Source organism: Euprymna scolopes, chromosome 1 (assembly GCF_053919585.1).
Source record: "Euprymna scolopes isolate OS-2025 chromosome 1, ASM5391958v1, whole genome shotgun sequence".
In the NCBI taxonomy this organism is placed as follows: Eukaryota; Metazoa; Mollusca; class Cephalopoda; order Sepiida; family Sepiolidae; genus Euprymna; species Euprymna scolopes.
This window is the reverse complement of record NC_136482.1, coordinates 143470073-143488778: the sequence shown is the minus strand read 5'-3', so window position 1 is coordinate 143488778 and position 18706 is coordinate 143470073. Positions and strand designations below refer to the sequence as shown.

Below are 18706 nucleotides of genomic sequence, written 5' to 3'. Positions count from 1 at the left end.
TATTATTTCCTGAAAATTTCAGTGTTATGTGACTAGTAGTTTAAAAGTTTACCTGTTAGATATTTAGACACACATAGTTGTACTGTTTTATTAATATAGATTATTTTATTTATATTTTTCAAACAAAAAAGCAAAGCAAATATGTTTTCTTATGTACAAAAAGACTATTTAAACAATTTACATATTTTAAAAAAATATTTGTTTTTAGTCGCGTGCAAGCAACTCCGTCGGTCGGTCAGTCGGTCGGTCTGTCGGTCGGGCTGTCGGTCTGTCCGTAACACTTTTGGCTTGGTTAAGATCAGAGGTCTGCTTTTAATAGATGCTGTGTTTGGCCAAGATCAAAGTGTAGCATCTGTTCTGGAAGAAACTGCAAGCAAAGACAATATGTGGGGGCAATCCAACATATAAGACCTTGGTCAATGTAGGGGCAACCCTTCATACCAATTATCACTATCCAGTCCCCTACTCCCCGGGGGCTTGGTCCCCATTTCTCCTTCACTCCTCCCATTAAAAATCGGCCTTGTGGCTAATTTGCTCGGTGGGTGAGCAAATAAATACCAACCCCACATATAAGATCTTGGTCAATGTAGGGCAACCCTTCATACCAATTGTCACTATCCAAATCCCCTACTCCCCAGGGAGTTGGCCCCCAATCCCCCATTCACCCCTCACATTAAAAATCGGTCTTGTGCCTAATTTGCTCAGTAGGGGAACATATAAATACCCTTTTCTGGGTGTAGTATCTGTTCCGGCAGATACTGCAAGCAAAGATCATATGTGGAGGCAACCCCACATATAAGACCTTGGTCAATGTAGGGGGTAACCCTTCATACAAATTGTTACAGGGAGTTGGTCCTCATTTCCTCTTCGCTCCTCACATTAAATATCGGCCTTGTGCCTAAGTTGCTCGATGGGGGAGCAAATAAATGCCAACCCCTCATACAAATTGTCACTATCCAGCCCCCCTTCAGGTCGAGCTTAAAAATGATACTGATCTTGTGAAAATCCGTCGCTTCTGTCGAAAGTTTTAGGCACACATGCAAACATACATACATACATTTATATATTGGTAGCTCAAATTTCCACCCAAACCGATGAAAAAAGTTTGCTCTTCTTCTGAATACGCTTTATGTAAAATTTCAAACGTTTGGATCAGAAATTGTCTGAGTAATTTGGCAGAGATCGCAGCGGTCATTTTTTTTTTTAACTTTGATCCCTATTATGACCCCTTACCATTTCTTGTTTTGGGCTCCAATCAAGTTATTAAGTTAGATAAATATCCAAGGAACATATATCTAAAATTTCAAATGTTCAGACCAAAAAATGGCGGAGGAGTTTGGTAAAGTTCTCAAAAGTCAAATCGTTTAGCTTTGATCTTTTACCAGCCAAATTTCTGGCCGAAATAGGTAGAGCATCATATTGAGACATAAAGCTTTTTATATGACACTTAATGCAAATCATAGTTTTCAATCGACCATACATATCCGAACAATTTGATAACTTATCCTAATAAATCTAGAAAGAACAAGTTGTTGTTTTTAATGTAAAAATAAACAAACATTAAACGTACATGATTCTATACCTTTCCTTTGGACATTGCCGTAATTGTTGCTTTAATTATAATTTAATTTGTCCTAAAATTATTCAGATCGTGTGATGCCTACGTGATACATATCAATTTAAAATGTAAGGGGAATTTACCACACATTTAGCCGGAAATGAAATGTATATAAAAGAAGTTTTATTTTCGACAAATTCTTCAGTTAATTTTGTAAGCCGATAGATTTTATTTCAACTATACTTGAAAACATGATGAAAATCGCCACCCTTTTGTGCGTCGTGTTTGCTATGTTAGCTTTTAGCCATGGCGCTAGACGTAAGTATACACTTTTATTTCTAATTTTTTCCTTGTTTTTAACGACTGATAATATATCGATTGCACACACATATACGAGGCAGTCAGTAGTCCTCTGGGTTATTTTTATCAGAGCTTTCCTTCTCCTAAATGCACGCATTAACGTGCATATCTTCCAGTAGTTTGAAACATTTCCCCGGATACAAACCTGCCCCGGCGCAGTACGCACAGCGCCTAGTATTCCCAAATGGCCACTGATCTGGTACAGGTTATGCACTTCGGTGATCTATTGACAACCGGTGTGCCAATGTGTTTATGTCGTATATATATATATATATATATATATATATATATATATATATATATATATGTCGTATATATATATGTCGTATATATATATATATGTCGTATATATATATGTGTCGTATATATATATATATATGTCGTATATATATATATGTCGTATATATATATATATATGTCGTATATATATATATGTCGTATATATATATATATATATGTGTCGTATATATATATATATATATATATATATATATATATATATATATATATATATAATGATCGCCCCCGTCGATGTTGAAGTATAAGCTCCGCTGCAACAACTTAAGTTACTCAGAAATTCACACACAATATCTGTTTATTATAGTGAAAAAGTTGAACCAATAACACTTTTTTTTTATACAAGTGCTACTCTTTGTCGGTACCATGGCTACTACAGGTAGAAAAGACAGAACGCTTCAGGGTTTGCATCAGAAGATTGGGGTGAATTTCCCAGTTAATAAAACGTCACTGCAAATATGATTTTGAAATTTCTACACTTCGGCAGAGTACATATAGCGCTTAGACTTTCAAAATCGTCACTAATCTGGTACTGGCGAGGCTCATCGTCACTTAACTTCGGTTATATATGATCGTGATTATTATTCCGGAAGTGATGTAGGTTTAAATTAAGGCTAGACAATCGAACGAGGGAATGACTTTCGAAAATATCGGCGAAAATATCGGCGAAAAAAGCGACTTCCCTCCCTGTTGAAAAATGCCCTGTTGAGGGTGAAGAAATTAATGTTTTTAACCAATTTTTCGGTATTTGTCGTCTGAAGAGTACAGCTTAAAAACGATACTGATCTTGCGAAAATCCGTCACGTCTGTCGAAAATTTTAGGCAGACATGAAAACATACGTACATACATTTTTATATTGGTAGCTCAAATTTTCGTTCTCTTTTGTAGATATACTAGTATTTCATCCCGGCGTTGCCCGGGTGATTGGATGTGTACGTTGAGCAAAAAGAAAAAAAGTGGTAGAAGGAAGGAAGGCTATAACCCGTACCGTGAAGGAGGAAAAGAACGGGGAAGAAAACCTGACGTCTTTGCTGTTACGACCACCGCCAAACCGAAAGTGACTTATGTTTAAATTAAGGCTAGACAATCGACAGGAGAGGATTACTTTAAAAAATATCGGCGAAAAAGGCGATCCCCCCTGTAGAAAAGTGCCCAGTTGAAGGTGAAGATATTAATGTTTTTAACCAATTTTTCGATATTTGTCGTCTGAAATGTCGACTTCAAAACGGTACTGATCTCGTAAAAATCCGTCGCCTCCGTCGAAAGTTTTAGGTACACATGTAAACATGCATACATTTATATATTGGTAACTAAAAATTTTCGACCCAAACCGATTAAAAAACTTGCCCTATCTCTGAATACCCTTTATGTAATTTTAAAATGTTTAGACCAGAAAGTGTCTGAGTAATTTGGTAGAGACCGCAGAGGTCAAATTTTGTTTAACTTTGACCCCTATTATGATCCTTAACATTTATTGTTTTGGACTCCAATCCAGTTATTAAGTTAGATCCATGTCCAAGGAACCTATATCTAAAATTTCAGTTGTTTATATCCAAATTGTCGGAGGAGTTTGGTAGAGTTCTCAAAGGTCAAATCGTTTACTTTTGACCCCTTTGACCAAATTTCTGGCCGAAAATGGATTACAAAGATTTTCCCAAATCTCAGTACCTTGTATATCAAATTTTGAGTCTGTAGACTGAAGATTGACAGAGTTATGTCGTAGGGAAATGTACACAGACAAACACACACACACGTACAGACACTGTTAAAAGTGTCTGTGCGTGTGTGTCTGTCTGTGTAAATAAGGTTAGCCATACTACAATCTAAAAGGTTATGGAAACAAAAAGCTACATTCCAAAGATTTATTTTTAAAATTTACATATTTTATTAAATGAGGCTATATACACTTGATCAAAATTATAAGACCAGAGACAAAAATTTTATTAAATTGTACAAAACAGTGTCTGAAAACATTCAATAATAAAACTTAATAATGAGTTCTACTTCCACCGCTTTTGATGACTTCAAAAAATCTTTGGGGCATCCTAGAAATAAGGGTTTCCATTAAGGTACGAGGGATCCTGCTTCAGTTTCTGAAGATGGCTTCACGAAGTTCATTTTTTTGTTGAATATTGTTTGACATTTCGATAAACCTCTCTTGTCATCCATCCCCAAACATTTTGAATTGGGTTCAAGTCCGGTGAGCATGCAGGATGTCCAAATAGGTGGACTCCATTTACTTGCAGAAAGCTCAAGGTCCGTCTTACAGTGTGGATTGCAGCACCATCCTGTTGGAATAACCATTCTTCCTCACACAAACGATGATCCTCCATCATAAAAGATGCTTTTCGTAGCATGCTAACATAATTAGCTGCTGTTTGACGACCTTGCACCACCTGGAGCTCCATCGTCCCTCTGTAAGAAAAGGCACCCCAAACCATTACGGACCGTCCACAACTATGAATTGTGAAAAATAATTTCAAGGGGCATGTTATTGTCATTAGGACCATCCAAATTGAATTTTTTCTCATCAGAAAACAGGATTTTCTTCCACTTCTCAACGTCCCGGTTGAGTATTCACAGCCAAATCTTAAGCGGTCCACTTTGTGACGTGGAAGCAATCGAGGAATTTGTTTACGCTTTTTATTTATCATGCCTTTTTGCCGTAAGTGTCGTCTTATAGTTTCTATTTACAATGCCTCCCCACAGGACAGAGTTAGACACCAATGTGGAGAAAAGGAACAAAAATAAAAATTGTCTGTCGTGAAGGATTTCTCCTCCACTGACAGAGAACAAGAAATTGAAGTGCAGCATCTGAAGAACAGATGGTATTTATTTGCTCCCCCACCGAGCAAATTAGGCACAAGGCCAATTTTTAATGTGAGGAGTGAAGGGAGGGGGAAGGGAAAAAGGGGACCAGCTCCCGAGAGGTGGGAAATGGGAGCTGGTTAAAGGTCAGGTATGTGGGGTTGCCCCCACATCTGGTCTTTGCTAGTCATAGCTAGTCATAGCTTGCAGCATCTGCCGGAACAGATACTACACTTTGATCTTGTCCCGAAGGTCAAGTCGTCTGGTAGTTATTGAACTGCAATCAGCATCTGTAACCGCCTTAATTTGACTAGAAGAAACTCCTCTGTCATTCATAACAACCCGTCTGATTCTCCTACTCAATGCAGGAGAATTCTTTTTTTTGGGGAGGGCTACCAAAGGATTTTGCTTTTCCATAATTCTTAGTGTTCTTTATAAAGTTGCAAATTACTGTTTTACTGCGATTTTCCTTAGCTGGTATCGCTCGCTGTGACCTTGCTTATGGAATCTTAGAATTCAAGAGGGTTCAACTTCGGTTAGTTTTCTTGCTTTAGGCATGGTAACACCTTTACACATTGATTGCTAATCTCTAACTGAACTAAAAACAATAGAATTACCATAAATCTAACAATTTATACACTTGGTCTTATAATTTTCATCATGTGTAAAAGCCTAATTTAATAAAAATGCAAATTTTTAAATAAAAATTTTGGAATGTACCATTTTTGTTTCCTTTTAGATTGTAGTCTTAGTAACCTTAATCGGAAGAGTTTAACATCTATCTATTAAAAAAAAGTTAAAAAAAAAAAAAATTTAAGTGGTCTTAAATTTTTGATCAGCGGTATATATATATATGATGAACCCGCCCCGCCGATGTAGAAGTATATGCTCCGCTACATCAACTCAGAAATTCACACAGTATTTGTTTATAGCAGTGAAGACTTTGTGCCAAACCAATCACATTTTTTGGTACAAGTGCTAATTTTTGTCGGTGCAATGGCTACGACATGCAAAGCAGATTCAGGTTTCACATCAGAAGACTTAGGGGGCATTTTCCAGTTTAGTTAACGCGTCTCCAAGTTGGCCTTCTGGTCAAAATCAAAGTGTAGTATCTGTTCTTCAGATGCTGCATTTCAATTTCTTGTTCTCTGTCAGTGCAGGAGAAATCCTTCACGACTGAGACAATTTTTATTTTGGTTCCTTTTCTCCACGTTTAAAAACGACCCTGGTGTCTAACTCTGCCCCGTGGGAAGGCATTGTAAATAGGAACAATTTGGAAGTTTCTGCGTCTCGGCGCAATACATATAGGGCGTAGACTTTCCAACTGGTCGCCAATCTGGTACTGGATAGGCTCATCGTTGCTTCACTTGATTGTCAACATGATTCAACGTGATTATATATTCGTGATGTATTCGTGATGGCGTGGTGTTACTGTTACTACTTACATCTTTTTCTTTATTCTTTTTATTTATTAGAAGGTAAACAGTTACATTTCCTTGCTACTAACAGCCATCTCTTGACCTTGGGAACTTCAGATTATTCAGGGTCAACAGAGGGCTGTTTAAAGCGACCAAATGTATATGTTTACCTTCTTATAAATAATATATATATATATATATATATATACATATATGTGTGTGTGTGTGTGTGTGTGCATGTGTGCGTGGGTGTGTTGTAACAAGAACTTCGTCTCATGATCAATATTCACTCAATGATTGCACGTGTCTTCTTAGGTTGGTATCTTTCAGATTTTGTTTTTATCCGACTAGTCCTATAGCAACTTAATTTTATTTAGTACAAAACCACACGCGAATATGAGCACACAATCTGCATACAAAATTTTATATATTGTGTAATCTTCCCACCGTTAGCAATGGATGCCATTATCGCTTCGGATCGGAACTGTCCAGTACTCGTACAGCATAGCGTGAGATGTTTTGCTAGGATACATTTTTGTTTGAATGCTAGGTAGATATAACTGTCGAAACCTGTTATGACAACGTAGGCAACACAATTCATTTTTCTGTCGTTGGAAATTTCTGACGATATCATTTAAACAAACAAATGTTTTTTTATAGGTTATATACAGCGATCCAGAAAGATTTTGTCGGCTGTGGTTTAGAAACACTGATCTTCGCCTACAAAGATAATGCGTTTATCTGCTATCTTGAAGCTCCAAATCTCAGAAGCTTATATAACTATCAAAACCACAAGTGTATTGTAGAGTTAGTGTTTAAAAGCGTAAGTGAAATTTGTTATGCTATAAATAGTTTATAATAGTCAGCGAAAATAAAAATTAGGTTGCATTATGCAAATACAAAATATCAACAATATTTTGTATAACGTTTTTAAGATGCTTTTTTTACATGGAGGTCACCACTTACCAAGGCCCGGAAGCCACTTGGGGATAAGGGTTATTGCGTGTACAGTAATCAATGGGATAGTATCGTAGTAATCGTTAGTATTTGAGATTTGATAAAGTGTCTTACTTAAGAGGGCGGTTCATCAGGAATTTTTTTTTTATGTTGGACTTGAAGACATCCAAGTTGTAGTCAGGTGAGAAACAGGCAAACGGTTCCACAGGCGTGCACTTCTAAGAAAGAAGCTTTGTTCATGGAATCTACTTTTTTTGTTTATTTTGGCACAGATAAAGAGTGTGGAAAATTATTGACAGTGGTTTCAGCTAGAAGGGTGTTTATCGTGAAAGATTGGCGAGGGGGGACCAGAGATTGGAGCTCAGATGAGCACTTGCCATGGAAATAACGATAAAACAAAGACAGGCTCGCAACGTCTTCTGTGGAAGAAAGGTTGCAGGGAAGAGAAAAGGGCACCCCACTAAGCAACGAAGTCTATTTTTTACTCTGTCAAGGCAAGATGGGCTATTTTTAGCAGCTCCTGCCCAGATATGGCAGCAATACTCCATCCTGTTATTTTTATTTCGTTTAAAGTACACATTTCGAAAGTTTCTAACAATTGTTTTTACTGTTACTCACAAGGAGATCTCACATAGGTCATCATTAGAGATCGGTTACCGATAAAAACCGGTGGTGTTCCCTGGAATCTGAGTGACAACATATTTTTCTGATTTCTATTAGTCTCTGTCTCTCGATAAACTTTGCCAATGAATTTGAATCCGCGCAACAGCAACTTGTCATTGATTTCTCATTGCCAACGACGATTGACCTTCACAACAATTTCGATTGCAACAAGTATGCCCAGTATTTTCCCACTCATTCAGTGGAGGTCTGGGAAGTGCTTTATTTTCTCGTTTTATCCATCCTCCTCGACCTTTCTCGACTATTCGTGTGGTGTCAGTTGATACCGACACTACATTTTGTGGGTGGGATCACTTACGCATATACGGTTTCAATTTTCTTGATTCCATGCGGTGTCTATGATTTTTTTGTTTTATTCTGCTGCAGTTTCTATTTAGCCGGGGAGAGGTTTTAACTCATAGAATCTCTACATTCAAGGTGTTCCATTAATATTTTAATCATTTTTATTATTGTTATTCGTTGTATTTTCTCGGTCATACCACTGATTCCAGTCTCTCTGATTCTTTTTCTCGATCTATTTTAAGGTTGTTCCTAGTGCGTCTACTATTATTAATGTTATCGGGCTTTTGTTTATGTTCCGGTGTTATTGTAATATTCTTCCTGTTACATTTATTATTATTATTATTATTATTATTATTATTATTATTATTATTATTAGTAGTAGTAGTAGTAGTAGTAGTAGTAGTAGTAGTATTGTAGTAGTCGTAGTAGTACTTACTAGGAATTCTCACAAAGGCCATTTTCAACCTATGATGTTTCCTGGAGTTTAGGTGCAGCAATTCTCCCCAAATTTACTGTACACCCCATCTCTTTCGCAAACGTTTTCAAATCACTTTGCATTATTGAAACAGCCACTTGCCGTTGACTTTTCACTAGCAACGCCTATTGGTTTTCAATGGAGTTTATGTGAACAGATACGATGGCATCTGGATTATGTCAAACTATAATCTCCTTTTTAGGAGTCTACACAACCATCTCCAGAAATTGCACATTCTTTTAGCGTATTAATATGTTTCTGTTTTCACTCTGTGGCTGCGTCGAAGTACTTGTCATTCTTTACAATTTCTTTTGTCATATTTTTTTGCTAAGTTCTTAATTTGGTACCATTCCTGAGAATAAATACTTGTATTTTGAGTTCGATTGGAATCTGAAAATTACTGTAAATCTTGTAACCTTTAACTCTGTGACACATTCTGTCCACAAATGTAGCGTTTAGCGTATTTAAATTGCAATTGTTCCATATTTCTCAGTGTCCACCAGTCGTGTTCATTATAGCATTTTTGTCAACGCATAAATTTCTGATATTCATCTAATGGCCGCGTCTGTTTTTGAAATTTCGACAATGACTTTTTTTTTTACTCATGTTCAAACCTTACAAAGCATATTACCACTTGGACGCAAGGACCTATTATTTGGGGCCATGTCTAGAGAACATTAACAAGATATTTGTTTATGTTACATTTAAACTTCTGCATATCAGTACAGCCAGGGAATCAGACAGCAGGAAGGGACTTCCAAAGTCAAGCTGTTCGAGGGAAAAACTATTAGAATAGAAACCTTTCTGACATTTAAGAACAACAACAATGACGGGGTGAGATCTTATTACTAAGCGGGTTTGTCGGGTTTATGTACGTCGAGGAGGTACAAGTGAAACAGATTCATTAGAACACATTCAATTAAAATATTTGTAAAACAGGCACATTGATGCAACGTTGCGGCAATGGAACAGGGGCTGGAGCTTAGTTGATAAAGTGGGACCGATTAGATTGACAACTTTTTTTGGACTTTATCTAAGAGGGAGAGACTAGTGGTAGATGTACCATCCTAAATGTGGCAACAATACTCCATTCATGGTCGAATGGTGGCCTTGTAAAGGTACAGGATACTCTCAGGCGTGAGTAGTCTTCTAGATCGGTAGAGAGAACCCACCTTCTTTGCAGCAGCCTTAGCAATGTCCTCTATATATGTTTTTAGTCCATATTGCCCGCAAATGTTAGGCTGAGAGGTTAGAAGTAGAATTCTCAGGTAGGGTGCGATTTGTCATGAATATATAGGCGGTTGTAGAGGCGTCTTATAATTCTTAAAGGAGAGCAGCTTATTTTTGCTAGCATTAAATGTTGCCATGCATTTGCGGACCCATTTCTCTATAGTCTGGAGGTCATTTTCTAACAATTCTGCCATTGTCTTAGATTTATGTACATTAGTTCTTCACTCATGCATATTATAGAGCGCTGTATCATCAGCAAATATACCCACCTCGGACACAATATTATCAGCGAGGTCGTTTATTAATATCAGGAATTATAATGGTCTAAGAATCGACCGCTGAAGCACACCTGTATTAATGTTATGCTGCTTGGATGTACGTCCGTCAATCACAACCTGTATGCTTCTATTGTCTAAGAAGGATCTCATTATATTTAGTATACATCCAGTTATACCGTACGATTTTATTTTCACAAGAAGCCCTTTATGCCAGACTTTTTCAAAGACCTTGGATATATCAAGGGCCACAGCCTGGCTTCGCGTGCCTTATCCACTACATGTTAAATGCGTTCAGAGATGACTGTTAAAATATCTGCAGTAGAACGACATTACCTGAGTCCATGCTGGTTGTCAGAGAGAAGATTTGCTTTTGCGGGTTGGTGAACTAGTGCTTGATTAATTAAGGTCTCAAAGATTTTAGCGAAGAGTGGGAGGAGACTAATGGGGCGATAATTGAGAGGGTCTGTTCTTTCACCAGAACTCTTGTACACTGATACTACAGAGTCCATCTTCTAGTTATTAGGGAAGCAAGATTCAGCAAGACATTTATTGTAAAGCTTGGAAAGTATTGAGGCTAGCTCGGCTGAATATTTCTTATTACTAATGCAGGGATGAGATCAGGCTCACACGTTTTTGAGGTGTCTACGTGTTTTATGATAAGCAGTCCCGCTTTCTCCATTGCCGTGAATGCAACCTTCTGGTTGTTGCCCAGTTGAGGAACTACTGATTGGCCTTTATTCACTACACTGTTATAGGTTTTCCTAGAAATCACGAGTTCCTATCTTTTGCGATTCAATGCGTTCCTTGATTACTTCAGCATGCTTTCTCTTGGCTTCGAGGTTTCGAAGCCAGTTTTGAACTTTACCAAGGCAAGATAGAGAACACCAAGCAGCTTCTGGCCAGATATACTATATTGTAGGACGTGTTCCACGGGCGGTTAGTTCCAGCAAATACGTCGTCGTGGAATCTGCGTTTAGAATTACGGACAGATAAAAAATGAGGGAAAATGTTGATTGTGGTTGTAGCTAGTCGAGTATGTTTTGTAAAAGTTTAGCACAGGGGCACCATAGATTAGAGTTCATACGAGCATTTACCATGATAATGAAGTAGTAGGTATGCGTTTTCCTTCCTTGCAGCCTCTTTTTTACTGAAGAGACACTGCAAGTCTGCCTCTGCTTTGCCTTTATTTTTATGGCAAATGCTCGTCTGAACTCCAATCTATGATCCTCCATGCCAAACTTTCACAAAATAACCCACGATTAGCTACAACCACTATCAAGTGTTCCTCCACTTTCTATCCATGCCTAAATCTAAACACAGATTCTTTCCTAGAACTACCTGGCCGTGGCACACAGTTCTGTTTGCCTGCATTCCGGCCGACTACAGTTTTCAAGTCTAATGTAAACAAGTTCTTGTTGAACTGCCATCTTAAATAATCAAATTATACCCAATGTACACCATTAACGGTTACAACACTACCACCTTACATACATTAACCGTTATCCTCGAGTGGCTTTCGGTCGTTGAGAAGTGATGACATCCTTGTAAAAAAACTTCAATGTTTTTATTCAATGCTAAGAGTACCAAAGTCATCGCCCATCTTTTTGTCACCTTAATGTACAAGAACTAAAAATATACGAGAATTGAAAACGAGAACCTAGCAACTAGATAGAAAAATCATAAAAGAACAAACTTCTAATATAAACTTGAAACCTTATCTAAGCAACACAATGAACCGAGTAAAATACATAAAAGATATACTATATTATATACTTTCATTTTTTAAATGGAAATATGACTTGTCTTGTGAATAATTAATTATTTATGAATGTTGGCGCGATCATTTCCTTTATCTGAACGAATAAACCGCCTGGCTATATTCTTACTGCGTCATAATAACATCATCCGTTAAATAGTCGTATATAATTTATATTATATCTGGGATATCGTACTACTAGTATATTGCAACACTACATGGGAAACGCCAAGTGACCCAAGAATTTATTATTATTATTATTATTATTATTATTATTATTATTATTATTATTATTATTATTATTATTCACAGTGTTGTGATGTTTTCCACCGGTTTCTTTTTCTCAAAAGTGGGCTCTTACATCAACACTAGTGAAGATAGTCAAAGAGTCAATTAGATGTAAACCATCTGGCTTAGGATGTTTGATAAGCCAAGCAGAACTGACTTCTGGAGTACGGTCATGTTGTATTTGATTTCCAAAGAGTTCAGCTGTTTCATTAGATCATCAGTACCTGTAATCAAGCGCACCTATGATTATTGGCATGATGGAAGTTTTCTTATTCCACATAATTCTCAGTTTCTGATAGTTCTTTTAAATTGATTTCGTTAAGGCAAGCTACATCAATAATTTGGCATTCATTGGACTTTTTATTCACGACTACACTATCTGATTTCATGTAAGTTATCTCTCCGTCACACTGAATCATGAAACCCCAGATAATCTTAACGTCCTCATTTTTCACTACGGCTTCTGAGTGATGTTAGTTCCATTTCTTCCTCATTTGAATTCCAAACGTTTGGCACAAACTCCAGTGCACAAAATTTGTCATGGCGACGTTTGAATTTCTTTTTGAGCAAGTATAGAACATGCACTAACAATGTGTGACACAGTTTCTAGAAATATACTACACGACATGCACTTATCAGAACAGTCCGTCCCATAGATGTTTTTTTTATTGCATGTGTATTTATTCCTCTTACTGTGCAGCAAATATAAGATTTCTGTTTCTATTTTAAAGTCACCTTTAGACAGAAAATTCCCCCTGTTCTGACATTTTGATGCTTTAGTATCTCGCTCAAACTGACCATGAAGTTTCATTCTTACCAACTCAATTAACTTTTCTGCTTCAATTATATCCTTGTACTTCTGCTTATCTTTCAATGAATCTTTATTTAACTCTTCCTCTTTCGCCACTGCTGAGACTAACACTTCATGACTGTCAGCCAAGTAGTGGTAAACACTTCTAAGAACTTTCCCAACAAATTGTTCAATCCCAATCAGTCCTCTTCCGCCTTTATGCCCTTGAAATATACAGCCGTAGCGCATTAGAATTTGGGTGAAGTGCTCCATACTTGACCAATAGTTCCTGTGTATCTCAATCCAGCTTCCTCATTTCTTCCTGTGTCCATTCTGCAGAAGCTGCGCTGTATCCGATTAGAGCAACCACCGATGAATTTATGGCTGCGAACAGGTTCCTACAATTCAGTTTAGATTCAAGAGCAGTTTAAGTCTCCTTTCATCTTCCCTTTTATAAAATTTCTTCTTCAGTTGGTATTCCATTTTTGTCTCTCTTTGTACATGTGTCAATGGGACGACTGCTATTATTAATAAAAATGCTGAAAAGGAATCTCATTAAAATATCGCGTCTGATATTGACTGTCTCTAACAGACTCCCGTCTGAAAAAAGGTTGGTTTTCTAACTGCTCATAGTTTTTCCTATGAACTCAATTATGTTTTCAACCAATCCTAAAGACGTTTTTCCTTACTTTCTATCTTTATTTTACCTAACAGATCTGCTGATAAATTGTATAAAACATTTATTCCCCATCTTTCATTTAATATTACTTAATAATGGTGATCCTTCTTATCTTGATAAGATTAGCTTTGTTACAGGTTTATTCTTTAGTAACTTAATTGTATTAGGTTCAAGTATATAAATGAGTTCATGTCTCATTTCGATGACTTCCCATTGAATAAAAATGACAGTTTATTGTAATGAAGAATATTTATCAACAATTCAATACGGAAGACGAATTTCCTGGATGATTTCCTTATAAATGATTTACTTATAAATGTGAAATACGATCATACGTTATGTACATATTTACCATAAAACTACAATGACATTTTTTCAATCAACCCGGTATTCCAAGCATCAATTATATGTTCTGCACTGCTCTCTCACCTCTTTCCCTCTCTTTTTCTTAAGAGCCAGAAAAATCTGAGATACAGTGTTTGTATATTATGTTGCTAATTCCAATGGATTAACGGTAAAACATTGGAATGCTTAAAATTATTCCTTACTGATCCTGAAGGGGAACGATATTGAAAGATATCAATAATTGGAAACGAAAATATAAATGTGTTTGAGATGATCATTCTTATAGAGATGCGAATTCAGATCATTTCTGATGATATGCTTATCAAAACACTCATTCTTGCATTCACAAAGTACCAAACTAATATTGGAATCTAGTTGTCTTCGATCACTTCTGTTCTCTACACTTCATTTAGTACAGAAAACAGACGTTGCTAATCTCTATTACGTTTCGGAAATTTTGAGATGAGGATTAGTTATTCGCATTATTTGGAATCTTCGAACTACTTTTATCATCATAAACGTCATTGTAATAAGGTTTAGGCCGATGTAATCTTAGGATCTACTGCAGGTATACCTTGTCGAACTCGGGAATGTTTCGGCAATTCGGACTGAATTTGAACGGAGCCTTTTATTTAGTTTGCGGATGTAGTATGGTCTCCCATCTTTGTTTAAATCTTAAGTAATTTGGACTCGTATTTTCCAGTTGCTCACACTGAGATTTGAACCTTGAATCTTCCGGAGAATATCACTTTTACAATTGAATTTTTTCAAGTACTCTAACCACTTCGCGTGTTTGTGAATTACTTAGAACTTCTGTTCAGTCATGGCTGACAAAACGACTGGATATAACCCCCGTGAAGTAAATAAAGGGTTCTGTTCGAGATTCCGTGCATATTCCCAAATTCGACAGAACCATTCTCAAGTTTGACAAGATAACCCATAAATGCCAGAAGTAATCCTCACCTGCTTAGCTGGCTTTTCGTTTTTATTGCAAACTAGCTGAAGTACCCGGCGTTGCCAGGTTGCATATGATATATTTGAATATTTTGTCCCCATACATTATAATAAATATAGATTAAACAAAACATAAATTCATAATGGATTCTTTTTCACACACTCCCTGTTGTGGGAGCAGTAGCACGTTTTATTTTATAGAAGTCTCGCTAGTAGACCTAATCATTTTTTATAGTTTAATCTTTTATCTTCTATTCCTTCTTTCAAAATATGATGTAAGAATTGCAATTATTTTATATTTTAGTGAATATCTGAAAACTGTTAAATCTTTTTGTTTTAACTATTTATATAAAGATTGCATTAGTAATCTATTCTGTTAATGAAATAATTAAAATTCAGCTTCCACCAGTACATATCTGAAAACTGGTAAATGAACCTGTAGCATTAATTTCAAAGAGCCTCTACATAAGCAACATTTTTGGTGTGACCTCTAACAGGTGTGTAATTGTATAGTTTTTCAGGACTTCCAATGCATGAGCAACCAACATACAACTGGCCATGAGAAAAGCAAAATTTCTGAAGATTAAGTCCAACAATTTTTAGTTTTTGTCCTTGAGCTTTATTTATAGACATAGCAAAACTAATTTTTATTGGGAATTGTAAACGCTCGAACTGAAATGACATGTCAGAAGAAATCAGAGCAACGTCCAGTTATTATAATGGCTTCTAGAACATTAGTTTTCAAAGATTTTATTGCTAACTATGTGCCATTGCACAATTTAGGTGGATCAATATTTCTTAATAATATAACTGGAACTCCTTCCTTCAATTTGGTTATCGTGTGGCATTCCAGGCGGTTGTAATGAATTTAGAATTCTACAGGAAATTCTACTGCCTGATCTTCATAAATAACGCAATAAGAATGCTTTAATCCATGCAACTCTTGCAAAATATTACAATTGATCAGTTATGTTACCATGAAAACAATGTAAACATTTTAAAAAATATTTTTAAACAATGAATATTTTTTAATGATAAACAATATTAATATAAATATATTAAATTGTCAGAATATATATATATATATATATATATATATATATATATATATATAAGAAAATGAAACAATAAAAATAGAACTTTTTATTATTTGAAACTATGAAAACTTTTTAAAGCAATATAAAAATAGAACTTTTTATTATTTGAAACTATGAAAACTTTTTAAAGCAATATAAAAATATAATTTTTTATCATTTGAACTATGAAAACTTTTAAGTTTAAGTTTAAACAATATAAATAGAACTTGTATTGTACACAACGTAAACAGCTTTATTTTAGATTCAAAATTGAATCACGTGATTATTATCAAATCACGTGACGATACAAATTAATATTAAGCATGCGTATTCTATTGCGACTTTTAATAATTTTATCGTCTACTTTCTTCCAATTATTTTGAAATTAATTTTCACGTGTATTCTCTTTCACAACTATGGCCACCACGTTTAACATAAAAATTATACTGTTTAATATTCGAAAAACTAATTATTTGCGGAAAATCAAAGTATTTAATATATAAAATATTCGTTTTCAGCATACCAGAAAACAAATGAACGTCGTCATTTTAAAGGAAAATGTTAAGGTGGAAACCAAGTAAAAATTTACCGTTAAAAAGTATAAAAAGTTCGGTAGTAATGTTTTTATATACCGTGCGGCAATAACGTTAATGTTTCGAAAGCCATTCTTAACATGGGGAGTGGGGAGTGTTTTCTAAGTATTCTCTGCTTCCACCTAACAATTAAATAAATACAAAGCTATCGTGAAACTTACATTTAACCTAAAAACTATTTTAAAATAGCTCAGTACAAAAGATACATAAGCACCAAACTTCTAGTTAAATTGGGTAAAATCAAAAATCAAAAATAAAATGAGTTCTGGTTATATTGTTTAAAATAAAAAGTTTTATATTGATTAAAATAAAAAGAAAAAAGATTTATACTGTTTGAAATAAAAAATATTTATTCTATTTTTTTAAAGTTGTTTTCCTATTGTTTTTATTGTAAGAACTTCTGCTTCCTTAAAAGTCAACTTCTGAAATACCGATTTCATTGTTTGTATATTGTTGGCATAGTAACATAACGATGATAAAGGAGCTTGGTTCCTTTTATTTGATAGAGGGATCGAGATTATTTTGCCACCTAAACGTCCAGTTTTATCTGCTTAGTTACACATGTTTCGGTTACTGAATCTTAGTTACACATGTTTCGGTTACTGAATCATATCAACGATCCAGTAATTTCATCATACTTTGCAGAAATGGTTATTATGATTAGAAAAATAATATTAGAGGGAGCAGAAAAAGGGAGGGGATAATTTTCGATAAATAGTTAATTGCGTCATAATGCCTGGCCAATACGAAATTAATATAACTACTATATGCTGTAAAGTCTGTTAGATATTGGTCTTCGGTTAGGGCATAATGTGAAGCTATAACAAGGTAATATATGTTGAAGAGTTTAGATACATGTATTTGGTTTTTAGAGGTTTCAGGGAAAATCCAACATTCTGGTCTGCCTTCCTACGGAAAAAAAACAATATACTGCGCAATTTTTATGTTGTCTTCAAGAAAAAGTCAATGTATCAATATTTCTGAGGTTTTCTAAAACTTTGAATGAGTGAGAAATTTTCAAGTTGATACCCACTGCAACATTGTAATTAATTACTCTTATATTATTTCTAAGAAATCTTCAATCAGTATTCTACCTTTACGTCATGTTGATTTACATTTTAACTTTCTACTCTAATTTACAGGTGACTGTGGAAACAGGACGTACAACCCAGAGTTCGAAATCTGCTGTTCTGGCAAAGTAAGTCAAAGAATCGGAAGCATTACCAGTTGTTGTGGAACGTCTGCATACAATAGGATGATTTGGATGTGTTGTTCTGACGAAGTAATAAGAAGACCCGGAATAAATATAGGGGAATGTTGCAGATATAGTGCATACGATCCAAAACATTTTTTGTGTTGCGGTGGCCGTGTTACCATGAAACCAGCTAAGCGGTCAGCATGTTGTGTATATCGTGCGTACGATGTAGATAATTTTAAATGTTCTAAAAGACGAGTCATTTCTAAATAAACTCGGACTCGAACAATATTTCACAGAATTAACATTTCTAAAACACATTGTCATCTTTATGACTTTTTATGTTATCTTAACTAATTGTATTAACTAATATTATAACAACAAGTACAAAACAGAAAACGAAACCAAAGTATATCTCGACCTATTTTAATTACTATGCAATAAATATAGAAAAATAAATGTGTGACCTTGTAATTATTAACAAAGATTGAATATTAACAGCAAGCAAAATATTTTCTTTCCATATAGAACAAAGTAACGTCATACTTTTCATTTAGCGTAACTGGATTACGGTAGTCCATAGGCTGATGGTAAGCTGAAATATATATAGCAGGCAGGTGAGGAAAACTAATGAGCACATATCTAAGGTAATGGCAGAAGCCCTAGAGGAAGACCTTCAGTTTGT

General features: G+C 35.4%; 2 long non-coding RNA genes across 2 annotated transcripts in view; one reads left to right on the top strand and one right to left on the bottom strand.

Moving 5' to 3' along the window:
• The window catches only part of LOC145275903 (uncharacterized), a 545051-nt gene that overhangs the window by 331791 nt on the left and 194554 nt on the right, over positions 1 to 18706 (bottom strand). The window lies entirely within an intron of this gene.
• LOC145275792 (uncharacterized) lies at positions 1368 to 18024 on the top strand. Its single transcript, XR_013867612.1, has 2 exons — positions 1368 to 1876; positions 17969 to 18024. It is a non-coding gene; the product is annotated as an uncharacterized LOC145275792 (long non-coding RNA).